The sequence below is a fragment of the Cygnus atratus genome, chromosome 12 (genome assembly GCF_013377495.2).
Source record: "Cygnus atratus isolate AKBS03 ecotype Queensland, Australia chromosome 12, CAtr_DNAZoo_HiC_assembly, whole genome shotgun sequence".
In the NCBI taxonomy this organism is placed as follows: domain Eukaryota; kingdom Metazoa; phylum Chordata; class Aves; order Anseriformes; family Anatidae; genus Cygnus; species Cygnus atratus.
In genome coordinates, this window is record NC_066373.1 from 803,722 (window position 1) to 830,944 (window position 27,223).

General features: G+C 36.9%; 1 long non-coding RNA gene across 1 annotated transcript in view; it reads right to left on the reverse strand.

Annotated features, from left to right (window-relative positions):
- The window catches only part of LOC118257814 (uncharacterized), a 313,651-nt gene that overhangs the window by 145,884 nt on the left and 140,544 nt on the right, over window positions 1–27,223 (reverse strand). Inside the window, exon 4 of the long non-coding RNA XR_004781709.2 lies at window positions 17,442–17,547. This is a non-coding gene — a long non-coding RNA (uncharacterized LOC118257814). The remainder of the gene's footprint in view (window positions 1–17,441; window positions 17,548–27,223) is intronic.

Genomic DNA, 27,223 nt, shown 5'->3' on the forward strand with positions numbered 1-27,223 from the left:
CAACTATTGAGCTTTTATCTAGACCTTTGTGGATCCTAAGTTGGCATCACCTATGAAGAAGTTTTACTAATTACTGGATTTATGTATGCTATTGCTAATTTATTGGAACAAACTGGGCCACCAATTAAAACCCTATGAGCATAGTGAGCCACTTAATGAATTTACCTTACTCAGGCATCTTCTCACCACTCTGATATCAAGGTGAGAAAACTAATCTTTTCTTCATAGTGGTAACATAAAAAGTTGATGCACAAAACCTATCTTAATGAAGATAACTGTCGAACCTCAAGAACATTGACCTGCTAATGCAAGAGAATCCTGTGGCACGGTCTCACAGAAACTCAGGTCTGCATAGCTTTACAGCAGATGCTCCAACAAAGTGTCAGGGAGTTAGTACAGGTCAGTACATTTTTAATGAAATGGGGAGTGGGAATACAATAATCTTGTGGCAACGTATGTGCTTTAGCATGGCTCTGAAGTTGCAACACTACATTAACCAAACGATGAGATGTTTGTCAGCAAGTTTTGTATCAAGAAAACTCAGCAAAGGAATTGTCATCCCAGTTTGCCATGTGCTCCTTGGTATCGTATTTTATTTATCATTGGCAATGGGCTTATATAAATATTGACCACTAAAAGAACAGCATACGCTCTGGTTATGCTATCATGTTGTCATCGTTACTGAAAAAATTCAGTAGCAGATGTAGGAAGAATGTATCTGTCCTTGCCTTGCACGTACAGAGAAGAGACAGGGACAGAAAGGATGAGAAATAGCAACAGGCAGATAGGTAGGAGCATTTGACGTGACATATTCTAAGACCATTGATTACTTTAGGACTGCAGTTAAAATCTGTTAGTACCCACACTGCAAAACCAGTGCAGAACAAAGCTAGTAGTAGTTGCTTACAGAAAGTCCTTTCGTCATGCTCTGCAGGAGATCACTAGCAATCTCCTAACATAAGAATTGCTGTAGACTGTATTATGACACTATTATGATCTTCAGTTAGAAACAGAGGTATAATTTCTAACTGACCAACATGACAAACCCAGAAACAAGGATGCAGGACCTTATTTCAAACCAAGAATGTAAATTAGTCCATTAACAGAAGGCAACCTCCCCCCCCACACACACACAATTATTTCTATCAAGGTAATTATAACTGGTATTTCAAGTAGCATAGTCATATTTAGTTTCTGGCTTTGAACTTAAAAATAATAGTAATAATAATAATCTGTAAAAAGTAATTGGCTTCTATATGCAGCCAGAGAGCAAAGACAAATCATAGAGTATGTTTGAAACCACAACAGCTGGTTATAGCGGTAACCTAATAAAGAGAGAATTTTAACTGATTTCCTTTTGTCATTCCAAAAGACCAACAGGAGAGATGTCATCAACCATTGTCAAATATTTTTTAGTCCTTTAGCACCCCAGTGATTACCTTAACGGATCAGTTTACAATGAGCCTGTCGAAGTGAGAAGGCCTGCATCCTAGGATGTTCAGTGGAAAAGGGAAGAACAACATCGTAAAGGGGTTTTGTAAGTCTCTATTAATGAATTCTGAAACTGGAAAATGACACTCCTGTCCTGATGATCTGTAACACTTGGAAGCAGATCTTATAAACTAATGGGCTTCAGCATCCAGCATCAATTTGAGGTAATTATGTGTAAATGGAAAAGCAGTAGGAAAAACAGAGTCAACCCTGTTTCAGCTACACTGTGCAAGACCAGTGACAGGTCTCTCTCAAATGGCAAAGCTAAAATGCACTGAGCTACCCAGACCTTGCTTATCAAACCCTCATCTGCAAAATTCTTCTTTAAAAATACTTTATAAAATAATTTATAAACATCCAGATCCATACAAATTACAGCAATAAAATAGCACATGCAATTTTTACTTTCAATTCACTATTTCTTCAAGAAACTTTGAGTGGTTTTCCCAGGTAAGAAGCAAAGAACTCAAAGGAATGATTTTTTTCTGCCATAACAAAAAAGGGAGCTAACTGCCAGTATTTTCACATTTAATTTCCCCCAAAGTGTCTTTCTAAGGAAGCTATGTAAACTGAGATAAGATGTTGGAATGAGACAACATATATTGGTGGAAGAGAATAAACAATGTCATGAGAATGACCAAGCAAGATTTTCTGACATTTCTTTGTCTTGACAAGAGAAGACAAGTAAAGGTGCGCTGTTTCATTGCTGCTAAATGTTGTGTCTACACAGTTGTTTCAACCTTCGGTCTGTGGACCCACAAGGGAGAACAAACTATTAGTAATAGGAATATGAAAAGCAGTTAAAAAAAAGCCTCTGGTCAGTGGTGTGAGATTTGCAATGTGGGGGTTCACACCTCAACTGTAAACCTTCAGAGGATTCACCAACTGAAAAAATTTCCAGCAATAAGGAAAACTGTTTGTCAAGCTCTTGCCATTACACTACAATATCTCCCATGCTACATTTTTACCAAATTCCTAGCATTAGTGAACTGCCCATGTAAAATTGCACTGCATTGGCTAGAACACACTGTCAGTTCCACAGTCTGAGATCTTAGAAGAATCCTAAAAATGGGGGGGGAAAGACTTCCCCTTTCAAGCAGCGAACAACGGAATCAGTACTTTTTTTTTTTAATAACTCATCCTGTATATTTTTCAGCAACACTTTTAGAACAAGCAGCTATGTATTACTTCCTAAGGCTTATACTGAGCACTTACTAGGAAGCACAACTACCACCCCCCACTGTTAACATTTCTAAAAATTTGCGATTTTTTATTTTGTGGATTTCTGTCTGCATTGACCCAATGCTATATCAGCAGAATTTGTCATCTTTACTGCCTGTTTTAAAAGGCACGAGAAATTAAAGACTCCTAGTTTCTTCAGAGACTCAACTGTTATAATATTGTCTTGTACATAATTTTGGACAGAGAAACTCATGTAATAATTTCTGCATCAAGCCCATACTTCTACTTCAGCAATTACATTACAAGGGAAGGACTTGAAGTCAAGGCATTCAGTGACAGGGAATCCACACGATCTTTAGCTAGTCTGTTTTAACAGATGTCTACACATTCTGCTAAAAAACGTACAACCTGTATTTATTGATATTATACACAAGGATTTTTCCATTTTCCTACTGGATATTAGCCTTTTTTTTTTTTTTATAGAGCCAAGGATTACAATTGCTCCTTTAACTACAGCATGAGACCAGATTCTTCTGTTCACTATTAATCTACCCTAATCACTCGGTGGTCTTCAGAGGCTTTTTTTTGATGCTTTCCTGATTGTAGTTCAACACCTTGCAATCACAACTTAGGCTTTGTCTTCTATTTTTGTGGTTTGATTTTTTTGTTATTGTAGTTGTTTGGGTTGTCGGTGTTTTTTTTTTTTTTTTTTAGTTGGTTGGTTTGTTTTAAAGGAAGGAGTAACTTCGCATTATCAAATGTTAAAATGTACATTAATGATAAAAATGACCTTTAAAATTATTTGGATTTGGTATCAAAATGGACCTGCACCCATCGTTATTATTTGATATTAATTTTTGGATTATCTGCAAATTTGCACTGCAACTGTTTCATACTTTTATGCTTAATGTGTTAACCCTTACTTAATTCCAACCAGGCCATGAACGTGAATTCTGTTGCATCTCTTTTCCCTAGCTAGATGTATTTTCCCAATGATCTGCAAACTTTAGGAACAAAGAATTAGTTTTAAAATTAACAATGCAGAGCTTAGTATTAAAGAATGTATCCAAACTGGGGAACGATCAAAACGACAAGGATCACAAGATAAAATTCTGATCCTATCAAAATTAGTTTTATCCATTCCTTTAAGGTCACAGTATCACCCCAGAATTCATTCTTTCCCTTTCTTTCAATTTTATGACATCACCCCTAGAAAAGCCTAAAGGACAGTGCTTCTGACACTGTTAACTTAGTGCTCAATTTGGTCAGGACCAGCCGGCGTGTATTCCAGAGGCAGAAAGGGAAGACAGCCACTCTAAGGCTTTGCTAAAATCTGTTCAGTACCATGAATGTTAAAGTGATGCTCAATTCTTTAACTATTTCCATTTTTTCCACTCATATCAACCAAATTGCTTGTCCTGAGCGAAGAGTAATATAAGTCTCATGTGTAAAACTTCAGCTCTTGCTGCCTGCATTAGTCCATTACATTGATTTCTATGTTTTAATGAAAAAATCCCCTCCCTCTGTTCATTTTTGGATTAAAGTTTTGTTCTAACATGAAAAGAGTATTCCTGCACCCCCAATAAGCATGCACAGAGAAAACTGCTATGGCAAAGACATAAAATGTTTCTGGTTTAGTATGAATTTACAACAGTAGAATCACAAAGAAAATTCCTTTGTAACTGTAATTTAATTGATATTACCTTTTTTTGCTCTCAAAAATAACAACGTTAATCATCACAGTGTTATCCATGGTCACCACCAAATACTCAAGATACTGAAACAGGTCTTCCATGAATGAGAAATATAGATATGATTTTATATGGCTCTCTATATGTATGTATATCAAAAAGCACATCTACCTACAAGTACACTCTATATGTATAAAAGAAGAACTGCTTTAAAAAAAAAGCACTGTTTTTTTCTTTCTGACAAACGGGCATGAAATAACAGGCTGACATCTGCCTCTGCAGGTCATTCCAGTCAGGCTGCTGCATGTCAGAATTCAAACTGCTCCATCCATCAATGGCAGACCAAAAATTAACGTAGCTTGGAAACTCTGCAGCAAGACAGTAACAGCCCAATTTAAAGTCTGACCTTCGGAGAACGGTGGGGTAAGATGGAAAAATTATTTCATGCCCTGTACCAAAGCCAACAACACAGTTCAGAGGGATTTTCAGTTAATTTATATAGAGAGAGAGATATGAAATAAAGTTTGCCAGAATACAGATATTAAACTGTTATGTCAGATAAGAGAGCTGTTATAAAAGCTTTTAATTTATAAGGCAATATCAATTATGTTTACAGAGCTGCAATTTTATGACATTTAGAATTTTCATTTCTCTAAACTGCGGATTAGTACAAAACAAGCAAATAAAAAAACAATCCATAGTGTATTCAGGTTATAATCAACACTGCTTTCTTAGTGATCGGCTGGGTAAAACCTAGAGTTAATCAACCTGAAAAATTGGATTGAAAGAAGGAGTTCTCTTGCCAGATATACAATTTCTGGTCAAAGTAAACAAACAACTGTAAGACAACTGTTCACACTTTCTCACACATGATTTTATGAAAGAATTTGCTCAACTAAGTAATTTAATAATCAGAGGCATACACATGAACAACGTACACCAGCAGAAGTAATGAGGTGCCTTTAGCCTTCTGGACTCTACACCAGCAGTTAACAGTGATTAATCCATTTGTTAAATCACCTACTAACACACTTGTTAATTGCTCAATAAGCTAATTTAAGTAGAAGCCTAACAACATATAATTGATATCTTCCATTTGCTGTTGTAAATAGAAATACCATACAGTTCAAAATTTCAACAAGTACAATAAAATCAAACAAATTCAGAGTAAAATTCAAATAATTCAATGAAATCACCAGATCACATTTTAAATGTACACCCAAAACTTGAGAAAGTCATTTTTCCCAAGCTTTTTTTCTGGAGGTGATCTAAAAAGCTGGTTTATAGTTTTATTTCCTTACAAATTATTTTTTCTAATGTTGCAAAACATTTTCCTTTTTTAAACAGCTAGTTTTCTTTGCAGCGGAATCAAAGACAACAAGTAATGCTTCCCAGCATGTATGCAGGACTGCTGATAAAACTTGTGGGTAACACAAGCTTGGGGAATGGCAAGAGCCGTGAGAAAGCAATGGTCTCATGGTTCAGCATGGTATGAACTACCTGTAAAACAGGACCAATTGCGATATTACAGATTTTTCAATATTTAAATATAAAATAATTACACCTAGGAATAAAGAGACAGAGGATTTCAGAACTATGAAGACAAAATATTCAGGAGATCTTTGTAATGTGGAGACTAACTCTTTGTGGGAACAAAGAATGGGAAAGGGATTTCATGCCTAGATATGGTGTTGATGAGACCAATGTAGGAATACGGCACACAACTCTGATGTCCAGCACCAAAAGCCAACTGACGAACCAAAAAAACACAGTTAAATAAGTAATAGCCAATCCGTACTTAGCTTATCAAAAAGAAAATAGAGGTATAAACATATCTGCATGTAAAGCAAGTATTGGGTAGTAAAAGTTTCCATCTAGTCAAAAAGGTCCAGAACAAGGACCAACATCTGGAAGCTGAAGCTAAGCAAATGCAAACAAAAAGGTGTACAATGTAATATTTGACTGAGTAGTAAGGAAATGACAATCTTCTTGTCTTGAAATATCCATATGAAGGCAAATTGAAACAGTACAGTATATACTCTGTTTAAACACAAGTTTATAGGCTTAATAGAGAATTAAGTAGGCTAATTTTAATAGCATATGTTACACAGGACATAATATGATTTAATACTCCCTTCTGGCCTTAAAATCTATAATCAATGAAATAATCCATTAGTTGCATTTTATAGAGTTTCTTACATGTTCCTGTGAAATATCTGGAGCAGCCCTCTGCCAAGGACAAGTTCGCAGAGCGGTCTTTCTTGGTTTGATGCAGTAGGGAACTGAAACACTTGCACTCTAATTACCACTGAGAGAATATATTAGGTTGCCGAGTGGAACTGTAATGATTTTATGACCAAATATGCATGCTAGCAAAAGTGTTGTAAGCTATTAAGAACTCTGAAAATTTCAAAGTTATAGGCCATCTGACCGGGACAAGGAATTATTTTCCGCATTTTATCTTCTACTGCAAATTATTGTTTTAAGCGTAAAAAACAAACATACAAAAAACACAATAATTGTTGCAATAATTTTAACATTAATTTTAATTACTGGTGACTATTTAGAACTGAAAAACGCTTATTTTAATAAATATCGTGGTTTACACTAGTAGTAACCATATATAGTTCTTTACAGTATCCTAGTATTTTATTTTCCAAATAAAACATAATTATTACACACCAAACTGTGCCGTTACCCCGTTATTTCCATTAGACTAATGGAAATTATTTACTTTTGTTTGTTTGTTTTCCACAGAATTAATGCACATGGTACACAGAAAAAGGGAACTGATGAATTATTTTTAACTAGTCCTGGGACTTCACAGTTTACAGTCAGTTCACAGCTTTCTTGCCAATGTATTGTACTTAATGAATGCAATTATTTTAAGGAGAAAATTATCTATTAACATTAATCATTACATTAAGTGAAGTTATATGGGATATCCCCCACTTACCTTGAAGTAATCGAAGCTGTAGTCAGTATCCTTTTAAAGGAAACTGTGGAAGCTTTAACAAATCTATAACTGAGTACAACTATGGTGAAAAAATAAACTGTTTTACTTTTCTCCATTGAAAAGGGTCAAGTCTGAGAAGAATGTATAATCAAGGTAGTACTAAGAATTTACAAGATTTACTTTACTTTATTTACAGATCTGTTTGGATGATAACAAAGTCAACTGGCAAATTAAAACACCAAATTTTATTCTTATTCTCCTGTGCATTTCCGAATGACAGACGACAGGCACTTTGTAACAAATTCTCAAATGCTATGCAATCCTTTAATGGCTGTTAATACTATAGTGCTCAAGACTCCTGAGTGGTTTTGGTACTACTAAAGGAAAAGTTTCTTCTTTTAGAGAGCCGCATTTAAAGTAAGTAACTGAGAGAAGTCACAATGATTTCTAGGACAAGGAAAAGTCGTAAATTTTCTATATTATCAACATTTCTTTCATTCAGGGCAAAGCGGGATTTTAACCTATTACACTGATATGGTAGGTGTAACTAAGTGCAACCTTCAGAAAAATGTTATTTGCAGATACAAAGATGTACTGATTTATTTTCAAGGAGAGCAACACAACCACGACCCGCAGCCTTCCCCCGTGCAGTCTCTGCATTTCTTCTCAGACCTGCATCCCGCTACAGGAGTGCCACAAGTTGACACCTCACTGCTGGTCTTTCAGCTGACATACTGTATTAGTAGTTTCTTTTAATTTTCTTTAAATGTAGGAATACTTAAAACACTTCCCTGAGCATCTTGACAACTGCAAGTGCTTCAAATATTTCAAAGGTAAGTTTGATTTGTTTTAAATAGCCTCCAGCTATGTCATCAGCGGACACTCATTTCTCAAATACTGCTGCTTTGCATTCTCCCTCTTCACCCACTTTTTCCTATTTCTCTTACTTGTGTTTCTTGTTCCACAATTCTTTCTCTCTCCCAGCCAAATACCGGTACTGTACCACAAGACTCGTGGTGCCAAAATGAACCACCTCACGTTCTTTCCTTCTCCTAACTATCAGTGGCAATTTTATTGTGGTCTTTTTGAAAATTTAGGCTCATCAACAAAAATTACTGCCGTACATAGGAAGCTAGGTAGTATTTAAAGAATGAATGTTTAGAAGCTTCTGCCTTTAGGAGCACAAACTAAATGTGAACAACAGATAATGATGCAGAACATGGTATAAGCAGTCTCCAGCTAGGAGGCCTCTGACCAGCTAAAACATTTCTTGTTACTTTCCCCCTTTAAGTAATTCCTTCTCTGCATGCTACAACTACAACAAAGGACATGTTTTGTACTGTTCCAAAGTTTATATGCTTACGAACACTATGGCTGGGAGACACCAGAAATAAAGACAATTGATAGACAATCAATTGAAATTGAAAAACAATCTCACCCTTCTCCATAAGCACCCCCGTCTGCCTTCTGCTATCCAGTGCGATTTGCAAGCTTCTCTTACAGACATTTAAAAACATTTCACTTCTTTATAAAATACCATTTCCTAATGCAACTAACAAATTAATGTATTATAAATATGAGTGCAAATATTTAGAAGTGAACATAAAATGTGTAAAACACAAAAGGCAGATGCCTAAAAACAACCTCAATTTAAAAGAAAAACATATGAAAGACACTGAATGGCTGCATAGGATGTCTCGGCACCGTCACATACACTGACAGCAGAGAACAATTCTGGATACTACATTAAAGGATTCATGTTTGGAAATATGTTGTTTGCTCTGAATTATTTCAACTCTCATCCTTTAAATTATTAATGTAATATCAAGGTTCTGTTTTTAAGAGCAAGTCCACTCTCTAGGAACAAAGGCAAGATTAGCCACAGAAGAGAGCAGGGAACAATACAAAAATTATTAAATAAAACTGTATATACAGTAACCTAAATTTATATTCATCTTCCCTAGAACATATGACTACATACACACTAACAGTTAGTAGTATTGTCACTAGAAACATTTCCCAGATTTTACTTTTATATATATATATATATATACACACATACACACACGCATAGGTGTATCTATATATAATGCACACGAATATACTCACATGTATATGGTCTATATGGAAGGGGGAGTGGTCTTTTTTTAAAGTTGAAGTTTAGTAATTGGTTGGCAGGGGAAAATGAAAAGGAAGGAAAAGAGCCTATTTTTTCACTAAATAAAAGATAAGAGATTTCCAACACTGAAAAACAGTGACAGCACGAAAGTACTGCACAGATGGAAAGGACAGAAAATGTGCGAAGATATAAAAGAACAGAAGGAGAAAGATACGATAGTTATCTCTGCACAGTTACCCCATTTCTGGGATACTACTGGGATACTAATTAAGATCACAAGTGTCTCATGTTGGATCAGCAGCAGCAGTTTTGTGTCAAAAGTGAATGGGAGGAACAGAACAATCAGCTCTTGTTTAGAGGAAAACTATCAGAAAGGTAGCAGACTGTGTGAAGTTGCACAATTTGAATATTCTCTCTTCCCACCTGTCTCAATCACAAAAGTATTTAACTCTATATGAGAGAGGGAACAGCCTCCTCTGTTGACTGGGCAAATTCCTTTAACACAGCCACAATAACCCACACAATTTCACTGTAAGTGCTCAGAACATGATTGGATTACTACTTGGAAAATGAGAAGAACAGGAGGATAAGATCAGGTTAGGACAACTGAGACCATGCCCGACTAGCACTACAAGAGGAAGCACAATTTTTCTTAGGACCTGCTGATACTGAACTAAAACCAGCTTCCCAAAGAAAGGCTGTTGCAGAACCCGCTCCGCTCTACCAAATTCTTCCACTGTACTGGGGATGACATTAAAAAACTGTTGCAGTTCCAACCAAGCATATCTACACGTAGAGGCAACCAAAGAAAAATGGAAAGTTACATAAATTTGCTATGTACAGGCACATCTTTTCAGCTGCTACATTTAGCTATGTGAAATGGCCACATTTGTGCATGTTTGCATGTCTGTTGTGAACGCGCATGCATTTCTACTGCCATGGAGCAGCCATGCATGATGCATGTGATGTGCAAACTGCATTTACGCAGGTTGAAATATTTCAGTATTTGATGCTTGTTCTTGACAGAGAGCAGTACTTCCATTGAAAGCTCATTTAATAAAAATAATGCAATGCAAATGAACCTGAATCAGAAAAATTAGATTGATGGAAGTAGCTCGGTCGCTGTAATTACACAAGGTGTATTATTTCCTAAATTCTCTTTGCATTAAATATATACCATACATTTATCAAACATAATTAGCAGTTTAGGTGACAAGGATTTGATTTTTCTCCTGCAATAAAAATCCCTCTACATTGGTATGTACATCTAAAATATATTATGAACATTTTCTTAGTATTGCTGTTTCTCTTAAAATCATAGGATCAAAGAATCAGAGGGGGAACACCATTTGGGACTTACAAAGCAGAAGATGAGGAAGATGGCTAGGTCAGCCTTCTGTGGATTTCATAAGCATAAAATAAAATTAAATCAGTCAAAGCTTTTAAGGTTGTTAGTCAAATAAATCATATTTGAAAGCAAAATAATTGATGATACCCCGTTACATCTTTATTTCCTTTATAACCAACATTTCATTTTTTAAAATACAGAAATAAATTGATGAGAAACAGCAATGGAAACAGAAGTTAAAAAAAGCTGTTACAAAGTCAAATGTGGTTTATAGGTATTCTAGTGAAAGAAATGGGTTTGGGGAAGACAGACTAAGCATATTCAACAAAAATCTTGTTTTTATGTAGCTCTACCTTTTCTTTGCCTTTTGATAATTTACCTCTGACTAAACCTAATTTAAAGAATAGCCTGGAGAATCTATTTTAAACCACAAAAAAAAAGTAAGGTGATGCTACACTGAGCTGTAGCATAAGACTAATATTAACACACTATTCTCAAGCTTTAACTGATACTCTTCAATCTGACTTCCTGATTGACAGCCTGTCTTACATTTGAATCTCCTGTCTTCAATTTCCATTTCAACTTAATATTACTGCAACGTGTTTTCTAAGTGAACCCTGTGTTGTATAATATAACAGCGGTACTGTGGGTCATATCTTCCAAACTGTTCCAAAGATGAGTTAAATATTTGAGACTTCTTAGACAAGCTGTGCGGGTTTTTAAATCTAGCGAAGATCAGGATCAAAGTTGTGATGACCGAAAATGCCCTGTTCATTGTACAATGTGCAAAAGCAGCCCCTTAGATTGTAGGCACATGGAGAAAGAGTCAAAATACCCAAAATGGGATGCACTCCTATGTATTTCCACAAATAAGATTTACAGTAATGTTAAACTACTAAACAACTACACTTTTCAGGACTAATTATCTAATTGTAGCTTATCTCACGCCTTCTGTGAGAAGATGTGCAGCAAGCAGTTCTCTGTTGGAGCAGCCAATAAAGCCCATGTCACACAGCTCACATAGACCTTCCCCCGTAATACTGTCAATTCCTTTCTGCTGCTTCCCCACCAGCTGTATTCAGCAGAATCAAGTGTCAAATCATCGCCACAAAAACAGCCATTTTACCTTTACACAGAAAACTACCCATCTCTGTATCAGCACTTCAATTCCGTTTACTCTCTGTTGTATGCCATGGGGCACTTCAAGCTTTCTGCTTTATACATTCAAATCTTGATATTCCAAGATACCAACCAACAGGGCACGGGGCAGTTTTGCTTATGCTGAATTTTCAGCAAGGTTTCACAAAGTGCTCTTTTTCACAAGACTCTTTTCACAACTGCAAGCCACGGAATACATGAACTACAGAAACTGCCTGGCTCCAGCGGAACAGGGCTGGCCAAACCTCTCCCTTCAGGAAGGACTAAGGGTGTCTCCAGTCTCATAGCAGCTAGCCCCAGCTAGCTAATATTTACAGGCTATGATGCAATTTACAGAACAGAGGCACATTAAAACCTATTAAACATGTTTAAGAAATTTCATTAACAAACAATTATGAAACACTTCTATTTCTTTCTCACTGAAATTAAATGCAGTGACATCAGCTTCTCTGACCCCCGCACAGCCAAATGAAAACATTTACAGCACAACTCAGATAAGGAAGTTTTTTCCCCTTCTCCCTGAATGTTTGGGCAGGGGGAGTGGACACATGGGTTTTGTTTGGTTTTTGGGTTGTGTTTTTTTGTGTGCTTTGTTTTGTTTTATAGTTTCACAGATAACTATATAAAAATAATGGCAGAAAGCACTTTCAGTTTCTCTCTTAAAATCCCCTAGGATTATATGGGGACCTCAAGTCAAAAACCTTCACTTTAGAACAATAAATAAATAAACCTGCTAAAGCCTTCCCAAGGCTGGCCAACTGTAGCATAAGTAATGCAAAAGGCTGAGAGATGCCAGATAAATTTGATTACTATAAAAGATGGGAATATGTTTCTTTCCTCAGAGAATTCACAAAAAGGGGTCAAAAACAAAGTAGCACTGAAAGCGAACAACTTCATTTCACCAACAACTCAAGGCAACAATACAATACAATTTTGTGGGAACGTTTTATCACATTGGTGCAGAGACCTCCTAATCTTCTATTTCTGAAAAAGGAAAATAGGAAAGAGTCCAAGCAAAATGGGACTCTTCTTTCCTTTTGGGAAAAGTTGTCCTGATTAGTATATCAATTTAGTAAAGAGTTCAAGAGCTGTTTTCTTCGTACACCTTCTACCAGTCTAATAGAATCTCAAGCACGCTTCATTAGAAAAAAACAATCTTTCACTTCATGTTATTCTTCCTATTTGTCAGATTACGAAATCATTTGTATCGAACACATTCGGAGAGCATCATTAGGAGAAATGACCTACCATACTTTCCTTGTTAAGGAAAAAAAAGGTGTTGAGTCTCTGCTAATTGTTACAGCCCTGGGAAATGATTAGATGCAGAGATGCTCTGAGCACGATTCTCCAGCTAGAAGATAGCCCTGATTTCACATTGCTACATTTTTCCTCCATAAATAGATGAGCTCTTACCAGTTGCTATCACAATGGCACCAGTATTTTGCTGACCTCTCTGGAATTACTTTTCCTTCATATATCTTAGGGTTGACTAACACATGTTGGTGACTCCCAGTCATGCCGTCAGCTAACACACCCTCATCCCTAGCCAATGGTATACTTTCAGCCAACAGCAAAAGGTACTAGAATCTATTAGATTTCACCTAATTTTCATTACTTCTTCAGAGTCAACCAGTTCTTCCTATTTAATATCCCAAATTTTCACTCTTATCAGCATCTCACAGCACTGGGTCTTCAGCCCAATTTCAGTAAATCTACAAGTGATTTTCACAGAAGGCTTACAAATAAAAAGTATGAAAAAAGTTGATCTTTGAGGGAAAAGTAACTTCCATCCAGTCTGATAAATTTCTTTTCAGCACACAAAAACTCTTTACTCACATCACACTTCTTGTACAAACTTCATTTGAATCCAAGCAGAAATTAAGCAGTAGACTATCATCTTTCCATTTCGGTTAAAACAAATGTAAGGATTTCGGTTTTGCCATAGGCAGTTCCGAACCATCTTCTGAGAAGCTCAGCTAAATGACAGTAATATGAAGCAATCTATTTGCTATCACTGAGGATAAAAGTTTTCCTTTATAGACAGTACTTTTTCATACTAGAAAATTAAAATCACAATTCCTAGTGCTATTAGGTCCTCAGAGATGAACGTACACAACCAAATTTGGTCAAAACCTGTTCAGGATTGAGTATTAGATGCTTTACAGTAACTAAGCAGAGCCATTTGTGTCAAACAATTTCAGAAAGAAAAAAAAGCCTAATTATCTCTTATTCATGCTATTGCTGCTTACTTTACCACAGTCTCCTGTGTAATTGCCATGCGACTCTTACTTCTCTTTTGCAGTACATACATTTAATGGTGGGCTCTAGAAACTAAGAAAAATCATAGAATCGTGGAATCATTAAGGTTGTAAAAAACCTCTATGATCACTTAGTCCAACCACCCACCCACCACCAATATTGCCCACTAAATCATGTTCCAAAGTACCACACCTGCCCTTTCTTTACGCACCTCTAGGGACAGTGACTCCCCCACTTCCCTGGGCAACCTGTCCCAATGCCTAACCACTCTTTCCGAGAAAAATTTTTTCGTAATATGCTACCTGAAAAAAGGGCAATACTGGCTATCATGAAAACAAACGAATTAGATGCTGGCTTTAAAAGTCACCTATATGCCATCTTCTTTTAACCTCTTTTTCTTTCTAGCCAGGTTGCTTGCATGAACACAGTAGAACAGCAAAGCTGTTAGGTACTACATGTTTTTAGAGAACAGAAACACAATGTAGAAATATGAATTTTAAGATAAATAACAAAGCAAGATGTGTGAAAGTGCATCAATTTCTTCAGATGCTATTTTCTCCTTTCTAAGAAACCTAAATTTCTTTGCTTTCATTGTTAATTGTTTTCAGTATTAATGGCAAAAATCCTGACCAGTAGCAATTTACAAACACAACAAAATTATATGGTAAGAGCTAGAGACATACATATGCGAATACTCAGTGCAGAAAGGGTACTGTAACCTGCTTCCTTTGCTTAAGAGATCACTTTTGGAATGTCTGTAAGGCTAAGGCACAAGAGTCTTCTAGAGTTAATCTTTGTACTTCAGTGGCATAATTAGTTGATTTTTTTTTTTTACACCAAGGGGTTATTGAAAAAAACAGATGAAACCTGCAGAAGGATGCTCCTGCACAGAACAGTGACTGATGGGCAGCTCTTTGACTAGATGAACAAAGGGCTCCTGTGGATTTTAATAACACTGATCCACTTATGAATCATAAATGATACAGAAAGCCTTTTGCATCTTTGAGATTTTCAAAGATTTCAGGGAGGGAGAGTGTTCCCATCCAGCAAAACAACATTCATCATTAGGGTGTTGTTTTTTGGGTTTTGTGTTTTTTTTGTCTTTAAGAATACAACTGCATTTGGTGTTTGACATGGATGTACTCTCACAGCCAAATTTTTAGATATTTTTGCCATAGCTAAGCTATGTGAAAGTGGGAAGCATAGCAGGTTTTCACAACTATCTGAAATATTTCATAGGAAAACTGAAAACAGACTCAACAGTAAGGCAGCATCCAGATGACCAGTAAGACCACTAATGAAAAGACCGTGAAACTGATTGATATTAGACTGTCATTTCTCATGGTTTTAAAGAATTTTAATGGATTCTTTTTAATTTAGATAAAAATAGTTCATACAGTTTCTGCTTTAACCACAAGCCTATAATGAACTGTAAATAGATGTAGCTAGAAGGTAAGATTAACATATATTTTTAAAAAAGCAGAAGCTAACGTTTTTCAGAAAAAAGCCTAAGCAGGATTTGATTTTTTGGCTCCAGGACATCACAAGAAAACATTTCTCCAAGCAAAGTAACTTCCAGCTTTCTCTTCTGAACATACCAAATACTTTTATCGGAACACCACCTTATCAAGGCACAGTTCTTGCACTGAGTTCTAAAACTATGTGCACATAACTGTATATTTTATATGTATGTAGTTTCCTATGCACATATTCCTTAGGTAAACTTTCATAATTACATTTCAGAATAACAGACTCAAATGCTAGGAAACGTAGTCAAACTCAAAGGCTTGGAAATACAAATACAAAACTTACTAGGACAATGTTACTTTGGATGCTTGTATGTAAGTTTTAATTTAAATCTCATTTTCCTACAGGAGATATATGTCAATAAATACAGGAGAAAAGTTAGGGTGACTTAGAAGGAAAACAGAAAAAGAAAGTTCTGTCTCTGACACTGCCCAAGGGACCTTAACTCTGCGTCTATTATGCAAACGTATGGCACACAAAACTAGGACTCCTAACTAACAATACCAGTCTCACCTCCCCTCTAGTTCCTAAATCCACTGTCCCCCTCAAACACAGTTTCACTGGACTTTTGATCTCAAATCCTGTCATGTAGCTTTTTAGAATTTCCATTTTATGAAAGTTGACATTTTCACCACCATCATATCAATATGTAATACTGTAAAGTAACGTTCTTCAGGCTCAGACAGAACCGTACAAAAACCTAGCGAACTTCCTTAGGATATTTAGTGATGCAGCATCATTTCTAACAATTTTTTGTTTCTGTTAAAGACATACTTCTTTCAAATACAAGCATGAGAGTTTTTTTAAAATTAAAAGTTGGCATATCTGAGATAGTATTAGAACAAAAAACCTCTCACAGCAGTGACTGCATAGACTGCAAAGGCTGTACTCGTTCTGTGCATGACAGGAATTTTTCATTTCATACATCATTTACAACTTGCTGTGGTGATTCCACAAATCTGTCTATGCTATTAGCGTAAAGTTAAGTTTTTCCCTCCCAAGAAATTCATTTGGGGATAAATATTATTGGTTATTTTAGCCAGCATTAATTTCAACAAAATTCAACTGTGCAACTAGGTCACCACAGCACTGAGAGCAGAGAAGCAAAACATACTTAGTACTAGGTAATGAAGACAAAATCTTATATTCTTATACACAATATAGCATATTTGAATACATCAAAATAAAATTATACTGTCTACATCATAAGCAAACTTACTGCAGAAGCAATAATACAATAGCAAGAAGTCAGCTAATGCACACACTTGTTTCAATATTTTTAAATGTACATTTGCATTTATATCCCCTATTTTCAGAAATTACTATTTCAGGACAGTGAGAGACCTGGAACAAAGCTTCTTCTTGCAAAAAAGTTTAGGTAGAACACACCTACTTTTTCTTTGGTCTTTACCACAGGCAGATCACTTACTGTTGCAACTGTCCCAGAAAAACTATGACGATTATCCTTACTGGTAAAGTTATCATTGTTGTCATAGTCTTTAAAAATGCTTGAACATTGCACTCTGTTCTGAGACCACTGAACTAGGCACTAAAGCCTTAAACTCACACTGTGGCCGCAATTCACACACCTTCAGACTGTGTTTGACTGAAAGCTGAAAAATGGACAGCTTTTACATAAAATTCATTTAAATATTACTAAATACTTGGACTTAGAACTCAGCTTGGAAAAAAAAAGAAAGGTTTTCTTACCGTAAAATGAAGGACTCCTGAGCTGAAGGAGTGTGTAACACAGGACAGAAGAATCACTTCCTGGGCATTAATTCCACCTCTTGTTCACAATAAATCCAGAAAGTATCTAGCACCAAAAAAAATGAAAAACAGATTTAGCAGGGTTTGGGTGCCTTGTCTACTTCGCAGACAAATTCTCTCACGGTCTTCCTTTCTAGTCTAAAAGCAAAGGTGAGGGAGGAAGCCACAGCACTGGTTTGGTCCCACACCGGGGTGTGCTGGCGCTGTGCCGGTACTGGCACTGGAACACATCCAGCGTCAGAGCGCTGGGACAGCACCCGCGGTGCCGCCTGGCCCCAGCTCATGGGCAGCGTTCAAAGAACAGCCCATGGCCCGCACCTGCTCTTCTGCACCCCAGAGCTCACGCAGTCACTTGTCCAGGGGCCTGACCTACTCCAGTCCGCATTTCTGTGCGTGGAAAACAATGGCAAGCTACCAAGCAAGCAGACCTCTTCCTTCTGCGCCCTAATACATAAATACAGGTATTGAAAAGGATGGTACCAAGTTGTAACATAAGCTGCAGATGGAAGAATATCTTTGAAGAAAGCACCAGTTAACATTTTCAGAAAGATAAGGCCGCAGAGCCAATCATTATCAAACATATGAAAAAGGAACTAAATATAGATTATATCAATCTCCTCCTTTTGCGTGTCAAAACCATATTTTAATTTTGTTTTTAAATCTGCCAATCAGGGCATAACAGATCACCCAAAAAATGTTTTAACTTTCAAACATCTGTCACATGTTAAAATAACCCATGTCAAATAGACATACTAGAGGAAAACTTGAGGGGTACACAGACGAGCTTTCACAGATTCATCATATTTCTGGCCTCTAAAATGTACTCTTAAAATATTCAGATACTATTAAGAACTGAAACTTCCAGCCAGAAAATTTCTTCTTTCTGGAAAAGATTTTGGGGAGGAAAAGAAGCTTCAAGCAGTAGCAGATGCATTGTATTTCTTTCTAGAAGAGCAGAGAAGAGACTGCAAGGTTTGCAAGACAAGATGGACTAAAACAGGTCCTCGAGTCAGCCATGCAATTTTAAGCAGACCAAACGTGTCTTGTCATCTCTAAACACTGAGCTATATTTTAATCTCAATTCACATCCAGAATTATTTCTAACGCTAAGAACCGACATAACAGATCTCTGCTCCAGAGCAAAGAGCTCTCTGCTCCGGGCTGGATGCCTAGTATTTCCCTACTACTCCTCTGACCTCAGCTGTAACAAACATTGTTATTCTTCACTGATGTTTCCTGAACTGAAGGAGAGAAAAGTATAGCAAGAGAAAGAGGTCACTTATAATGAGAGGCAATTCCATCAGGCAGATACCAACACAAAAACAGAGCAGGGATCTACATGCGCGAGTCTCAAGCCATCCCTAACCTGGCACAGTCAGGGCTTCTCCACCTCGCAGGCACTGGCAGGTGTCTGAACCACTAACAGTGCTACGCATTCCGCACAGCCAAAGGAAGCACGGCATTAAAGAGAAAAGGAGTCCAAGTGCAAACAAACCAAAACCCAGCAAGATGAATGATCGGGGAAGTCTAAATAGGCTATTGCAGTATAAGCAAAAATCTAATCCCCAAAGTGGTTGAGAGAAAAGCAGACAGGAAAAAAAAACACGAAGATGGAAGTCAAGGGGTGGCCTCTTGTAGGGAGTTTGTGTGGCAAGATTTATGGGGGGGGGGGGGGGGGGGGGGGCCTGCAGGGGTGGCCTCTGATACCTGAAGGGAAAAATACTTTCAGGAGTGTGAACGTTTTTTTTTTTTTGACATCTATTAGAATGATTATTGGTAAAGAATTTTTCACCACATTTATAGCCATATCACTGCAACAATGTGTAAAGTATCTTCAAAAATAATTTATTAGATACAACAAGTACAACTGTTAACCAACACTCCATACTATTAACGCTCAAGTTAATAGTTAAATGCAAAGTTACATAACATTGCCCCAGGTTCATCCACCACTAAGGTCTACAGAAAAAAAAAGTCTTGTTGATACTGAAATATGCTTTCAAAAAGTTTCAGTAACTGCTAAGATTGTATACAGATATACCCCCTTCTTTTCAGTGACTAACAAAACATTTAAGTGTTGTGTCCCTGAAAAAAAAATCCATTTTACATAAATTAAAGGACAATATACAACAATAATTTTAATATTTCTATTATTTTTAATGTTACAGAGCATATTTAAGTTATCAAAATGTGGTAAGACACGAACCAAACAGTTCTGAGTTATGAGAACTTCTGTGAATAACATAGCACAGGAACAGCTATAAAACCTAAGACTATTCAATGACAGCTTGTGAAAAGCTTCCCAGATTACTTGTCCATCTGCAATGAAACAACCAGGTACACGATGAAATATTTTACTAAATATGAAATAAATACAATTGGCTATCTAGTTACATTTATGCAGCAAGTACGTAAATCTGCTTGTCTACGTTCACGATATAGCTTCTTGAAAAAACAGCCTTAGATACAAGCTACTGCCATTACAGTATTGTTAGCTGAAAACTTAAAGGGAACTTACATGTACTGATGAGCACTGCCTAATAAAAAAGGCACAGTCGCAAAAAAGGAGACGACCATCTCTATAGATCTCTCTGGTAGAGGCTCCATTCCACAAGTTCTCCCACATTAAAGACTCTACTGTCAATGCCATTTTGCATCACAAAACAAGTTCATCCAAAAACCACAACAATATTGACAGTTCACAAAGAAGTCTGCAACCCCAGTCTTCCAGGTTCCGTGCCTTGCACTTCTCCCTCCACCACTGCTTCACTGCAGGCATTAACATACGGACAAGATTTGGTCTTAATGCATAAGAATTACAGAACCACAGAACCAGCAGACACTGGATATAACAGCACATCTATTACAGGATTCTGCAGCTACCTACGTAACTTCTGCCACAGTGCTGTCTGCATAAGCTTGAATTGCAAATGCTTACCTGAATGTAGCAAGCAAGCATGTCAATGCAGACCATGCAGTAAAGATCTATAGCTCTAAACTGTTCCACCTTCATTGTGAACTTCTCAACTCACAAATCAATAAAATATTGAGTAATAAACGAGCCAGAAATATTCTTGGGGAAAAAAAGATTCACAATTCTGAATCATGAAGCCTACACATTTCTGACATAAGTTCATTAAATAAAAATCTCATTAAAGCTTTAGCCAAAATTTCTAACTCAAAGGCCCATGTTCTGAATACCAATGAATTTTATGAAAAAGAAGCGATTTTTACTTGTCTGCATGTCTGTAAAATATCTCTTAGGTTACAAAACCAAATCTGATGACAATGAAAAGTCTTTGACGAACAAAGACAGACAGGTAAAACAACCACCAGATCTCTTTAATTCCATGCAAAAGTGTCAACAGCAAAATCACTGCATCTTTTCCATAGCGGAATATTAAACAGTTCATTAATATCCATTTTCCCTTCTCTTTTCAGAGGCTACTAAAATTGTTTCTGTTTGATTTTACATGAGTGAAACTCCTCCCAAATGAAACAGGTACAAGTGTCTTGAAAGAACATTCAAGTGTACATCATTCAAGACCTTGGCAGTCCCTATCTCTGTGAAACAACAATAGCATCCCACTAACAATGACTTGCTTAACTATTCATTTTTGTAAATAATGGAACTGAAAATTATCTAGTGATGGATTTACACTTTTACAACGCATCTCAGGGATGAACATGAATAGGGATGCAGAAATTATGTATATTACAATGGGTGACACACAACTTAAGATTCTAGCTAGCTCCACAGAAGAACATAAGCTGGAAACACACAGCACTACAATTTTTAGCATTTTACCTTTGTCTAATATTGCTGTGAGATATCCTATATGTATTATTTGTATTATACTAGCATTTAAAGACTCCAATTAAAACCCAAACACCATTATATTAGGCAGAAATAGTATGAAAATTACAATAGGTGTCATAGCCATTTTAATTCCAAACAACCACAATTTATTGTGTATTTCTCAGATATGCCTTCCTTTATATTGTAGTTACCTACACAATTTAACAGATTAGTTCTTATATTCAGGGGGAGTGTTAAAAGGATTGCCCAGGTAGTCTTCTCAGACTTCTTTTATTATTTGAAAGCTGCATTAATATTTCCAGTGGAGGTGCACAGCCTACAGAGTGAAAGCCTACTGACACAAAGCTTGCTTTCCTTAATCACCTTTCCTGAGAAGCCGCCCGTGGAACTGCAAGACGCTGTGGACCTCAAAATAAAAAAACTGCTCCCCTGAGGTATATGACTGCAATTTTACAGAAAATTCACACATCTAGATTTTCTTCCTGTTACTCCTCTTTTTAGTCATTTTTTCTTTTATTTTAGTACTTTAAGTACTGACTTACTCGATATACCAGTTTACTCTCATGTAGGCTCTCATTTTACTATTAATATATTTTCACATTGAACAGATCATAGCTAGTTCCCAGACCTAAGCTATCAGAAAGTTAATCTGAAATATAGATGCATTTCGCACGTCTTACCAGTCAGATAATTCAGTAACAGTTTGCTTTGACTTGAAGAAGAGGACACCTTAAATTAACAGATATGGAAAAATAAGATCATTTGGAAGCAGGGAACTGACAAAAATGACAACTTTTCTGGTAATAACACAAACCACTAAGTTTCCATACAAAAGAAAGTTGATAAAGAGTACTTTGGGATTAAGTAACAAATAGCAAGTGTTTACACTATAACTATTAGTCCTTTAGCTGGGTGTTTATTATAAACAGTATTTCAAACAGAGGACCTTAGGAGACAATATATAAATATTTTAAATGGTAAAATATAGGCGTTGGCTTTTTTGTACTGTGTCCAGAAAATCTGCACAAACACATCAAATTCTCCACCTAGGGAATTTACTTTATTGTTACGTTTGCATTTAAAACAAATGTACATGACCTATTTTGGGCCTAATATAACTAAAAGGAACCTATTTGTTGTTTATTATTTATAGAAGATTCACTTCAGATTAGGCCTTTTGCAGACGTGTGTATCTGTGTGGCATCATAAAGCATCTCCAGATATCCCCCAGCACTAAAACAGACGAGAAAATGACAAGTTAGGATGTATCCCAGTACATACAGTATTTTATAAAAGCAAAGATTAAAAGCTGTTTTTTCCTCTTCAGAAAGGCCACATGAAAGAGCCAGTACCATGGCTAATGCATTGACCTTCTGTGTCTGATAATGACAAGTTCAAGTTCCTAGAGTTGGATAAGATGTGGAACTAAAGTGCACTCAAGCAATGAGTTCTCCTGCTCTGTTAGAATCCTGCTCACAAAACTAGCTGTCCAGAAAGAATGAATAAAAGTTTAATTTTTTTTTTATATAACCAAGGAGTTTTTCTACACCATCAGCATGTCTCATATCTACTTTCTTCAGTCTAAGGCACCAATGGTTTCTTTCACTTTTTAATAGTAAACTTGAAATGATTTCATGTGAGTAAAAGATGCTAAATTTGTGAAAGATGAGAGATGTAAAATTGCTGCTTGTGTCTGCAATTTCTTATTTTCAGCTTTTTTCTTGTAAATGGAGAAAGAGTAAAACATAGTAAAATCATATATATCATATAAGAGAGACAACAGCTTTTTACAAATAACCAGCAAATCAGAAATGCATTTTTACACAACAAGCAGACTTCCTAAAGTAAATTCCTCTGGCATACGACTTTTGTTTTTAAAGGAGGACAGCAACAGTACATCAAGCATTTCTTCCTATCATCAACTAAGAAAAAAAACAGAAGCAGTTGACTTAAAGACTTTCTTCCCATCAGTCATCAACTCTGTCCAATTTTGCAGGTTACAGTACCTGGAACTCTTCAGGGGCAGAGTAAAACCCCCTCACAGTGCTGCTGGCATGACTGAGGCACGAAACAAAGTTATTGTCATCAAGCTAGCCACCAACAGCAATAGGTTACATAGATATAGCAAACAAATGACTAAGGAAAGTAATTAAAAAGGCTTTTTTTTTCCTAAGTTAATGCTACAAATAATACAAGACTGTTTTAGCACATTTTGTATTGTCAAGTACGTATTTGAAATTACACAGATATCATAACTGTTACGTCTCCGTTTAAGTTATATAAGAGAAATAAAGGCTAGAAGTGGTGCCAGGACTCAAGTTGGTGCAAATCAACATATGCATCACCGGGTTTTAACCATCAAATCACACCCAGTGTTTTACATGAAATGATCCCTGCCACAGCCTATCAGGATAGGCTATGACCACAAAGGAACAATATAATTCCAAAAGAGATTCCCTTTTAAATGTGGCTCTTAAACCCACATTATTTTCCTCACCATCCCCATCTGAACTCTTCTTAGAAGCAGTAATTTAGAAAAAATTAATTTTCAACATGTCCAAAGTCTTGGGGCATTCTATTCCAGTAAATTATTGTAGGTGGAAATTATTTTTTTAGAGAAACATGGTGATACTAAGTACAAAAAGCACAACAAGGACATGAATGTATTAGAATGAGTCCAGAGGAGGGCCACAAAGATAATCAAGGGTCTGGAGCACCTCTCCTTTGAAGACAGGCTGAGGGAGTTGGTGTTGTTCAGCCTGGAGAAGAGAAGGCTCCGGGCAGACCTTACAGCAGCTTTCCAGTACCTAAAGGGGGCTACAGGAAAACTGGAAAGGGACTTTTTGTCAGGGGGTGCAGTGATAGGACAAGGGGTAATGGCTTTAAACTCAAGGAGGCTAGGTTTAGATTAGAAATAAGGAAGAAATTCTTTACTCAGAAGGTGATGAGGCACTGGAATAGGCTGCCCAGAGAAGCTGTGGATGCCCCATCCCTCGAAGTGTATAAGGCCAGGCTGGATAAGGCTTTGGGCAACCTGACCTAGTGGGGGGGTCCCTGCCCATGTCAGAGGGGTTGGAATTAGATGATTTTTAAGGTCCCTTCCAACCCAAACCATTCTATGATTCTATGAAACAAGAGCTCGAACTGAAGTTAAGAAATTGCCATAATTAAACTTGCCCAGGAAGACAGATTAAGGTCAAATATGCCTATTAATTTTGGGTATCCACTCTAAACCACCTTAGACTTGATTTTTTTAAGCACAGCATTTCATAACATTTATGCCATTCCTGGAATCATTTTTACCAGCTCCCGCTGCAGCTGTGATTTTCCACCACTGCTGCAAGGAGACCACCACACACCCAGGCTGAGCACAGGAAGCGCCACCTGCGCAGCAGCGCTGAGATGGGCAACACAAGGGACTCAGCCAGCTCCAAGCCTAGCTTTTAAAGATTTTAAAGAGGTCTTTGCCTTCTTTACTCAGAGTCCACGCTCAGAGCAGCACCAGGCTGGGCTCCCTGACCTGAGGAGCCGAGGGACTCAGCCAAGAGCCACAGTGATGCTGAGGTCTCAGCACCCCACCTGCAACCCATGATGGGGCTGCGCTGCGGGGCCTGGCAGCCCCTGCACTGAGGAGACACAGCAGAGCACTACCACTTCTCTGCTTCGAGTCCTGTCATGGGGGGTGCCAGAAGGCCCAAGTGGCCTCACCTGGTGGTGTAAAGTAAGGGAGACAAAATACAACAAACAGTGACACTGAACATCTGCGCTCGATCCCTGCTGAGGTGCTCAGGGCAGGGCACCGTGGCAGCCAAGCTCTGCCAAAGGCCCTGCCCAGCATCAGCGTCCCCAGCCTGCCACAGCCTCGCTGCGCCTGGCCACCTGGACAAGCTCACTGTGCTGCCGGCCACAGCTGCGCTGGGGACTCTGCTGCATGGGAAACAGCACACTGTCTAAATAAAAGATGCATTTGCACTTTGTAACACATTTTCATGGGGTTTTGATACATCCCTCGCTAATTCTAATTATCAAAGAGACTTTCTTTTTAAACAAAGGCTGCTGCTTTTCTTCATCGAAGAACGACATTACAATGCTAAATGAGGTATACGATCAGAGTGCCTTGCCAAACAAAAGGATAAGTCAAACGCAGACACTTGTGATTTCTCTGCTGGATCAAGCAGAGGGAAAGGAGCTACAGAGAAGAAAGCAGAGATTTCAAACAGATGTTTCCATAATCAACAGTTACCACATGCAAGGTTCAGAAAATTACAGGGAAAACAAATTCTGTAAATATTCCTTGTTTTCTTCTTTAAGGTGATTTTATTTATTTATTGTACATCAGTCTTTAGCTTTTCTTATTCATTTTAGCTTAGAAAAAGGAAAAGAAAAAAGCTATCCTGGAATTTTAAAAAATTTGACAATAAATTTCAAAGAGTTCCTTTGGAGATGCTAGAGTCTATCATTTAGCATCTTTATTTAGATAAATTCTAAAGTGTTTCCTATATACTCACAAGCCAGAGAATGATTTCTGCTATTAAGAAAAGATTTTTCCTAAGACATTAGTTATTTGTTAACATGCCTACATACTCATTATGTGAATAGACAGTCTTTTAAAAGCTTGTTTTCTCAATAAATTGGGTATTGAGGGAAGAATCTGTACACTATATTAAATAAATAGTTATTTGGACAATTTAAAAGTTAATGTTTAAAATACAAATAGTAACAATCTTTGTAGAAGTAGTTCCTTCCTATCTCTAGCACTGCTTTCTATTCAGCCTCCTCAGCATTTTTGTTTCTACCAAAGGAATGCACCTTTTCCATCACCATGTATTCTGATCCATGCAGTGAGTTTCTGAATACTCAGCAACACTGTGAGAGGGAAGACAAGAATTCTCTTCATTCAGTATCCCTCTATTCTTCACACTTAAATTTACAAGCAGTGTTTGTCAAACAACATCAAAATATTTTTCTTTCCTTCTCCTCCCTACATAAATACTCTGCTCTTAGTGCCATCACATTTCTTTGGATGCAATTTGAGTACAAAAACCCCTGATGTATAACTTCAGTTTACAAATAAGCATCTGCTGTATACGAAACTTAAGCCATGTTAGTTGAACATGATTAAAGCTGAATGCTTTAATCTGGATAACATGGAAGCAACGCAAATATATTATTTGTCTTCTTTATTTATTAATAGTCATTTGCCATTCCAAAGTAAGAAGGTTACCTGTATTCCTTTCTCTACTTTTCTTATACAGAGATGTCAGGTTTACAAGTTACAGTGTATTTTTAAGTTGCATACTCCTTCACATCTTTCTGTGATATGAGAAATTGTTTAGAAACAATTTTACTAGTTTCATTTATTTCAGAGGGTGCTTACATACATTTTGAATCAGGTTCTTATTTGCTTTCAATGGTACTACAAAAAAATTAAATATCATAAGGTTCGACATGTTGCCTTAAAATGAGTGTGGTAAAATCCAGGAGATGGCCTTTAAGCCTGCACACTAAACTTGCACATTTTCTTTCTGTGGCTGTACACAAATTCCAAGCAATTGCAGATTTTTTCTGTTTATTTTATAACTCAGGACAGTGAATAAACAATTTACATGAGCAGTTGCTAAATTTTCACAAGCAGATCACGTTCAAAAGGCAGATACTGAACCTACATCACTTTCATAAAGGTATCTTTTATGAAAATTCATAAGTCCTAGCCTGAAATGTAGCTTTAAAACACCTATGAGCCACCTGTATTCTGGTTCACCAACACAGTTTTACTGTCAGAGGATATCAGGTCATAGATGGCTTCTGTTGTCAGAACAGTCACTGACTACCTCAATTGCCTTTGGCAAATCATTTAACCTTTCTGTATTAATGTCTTCCTGCCTGTAGAATAGTTCATCAT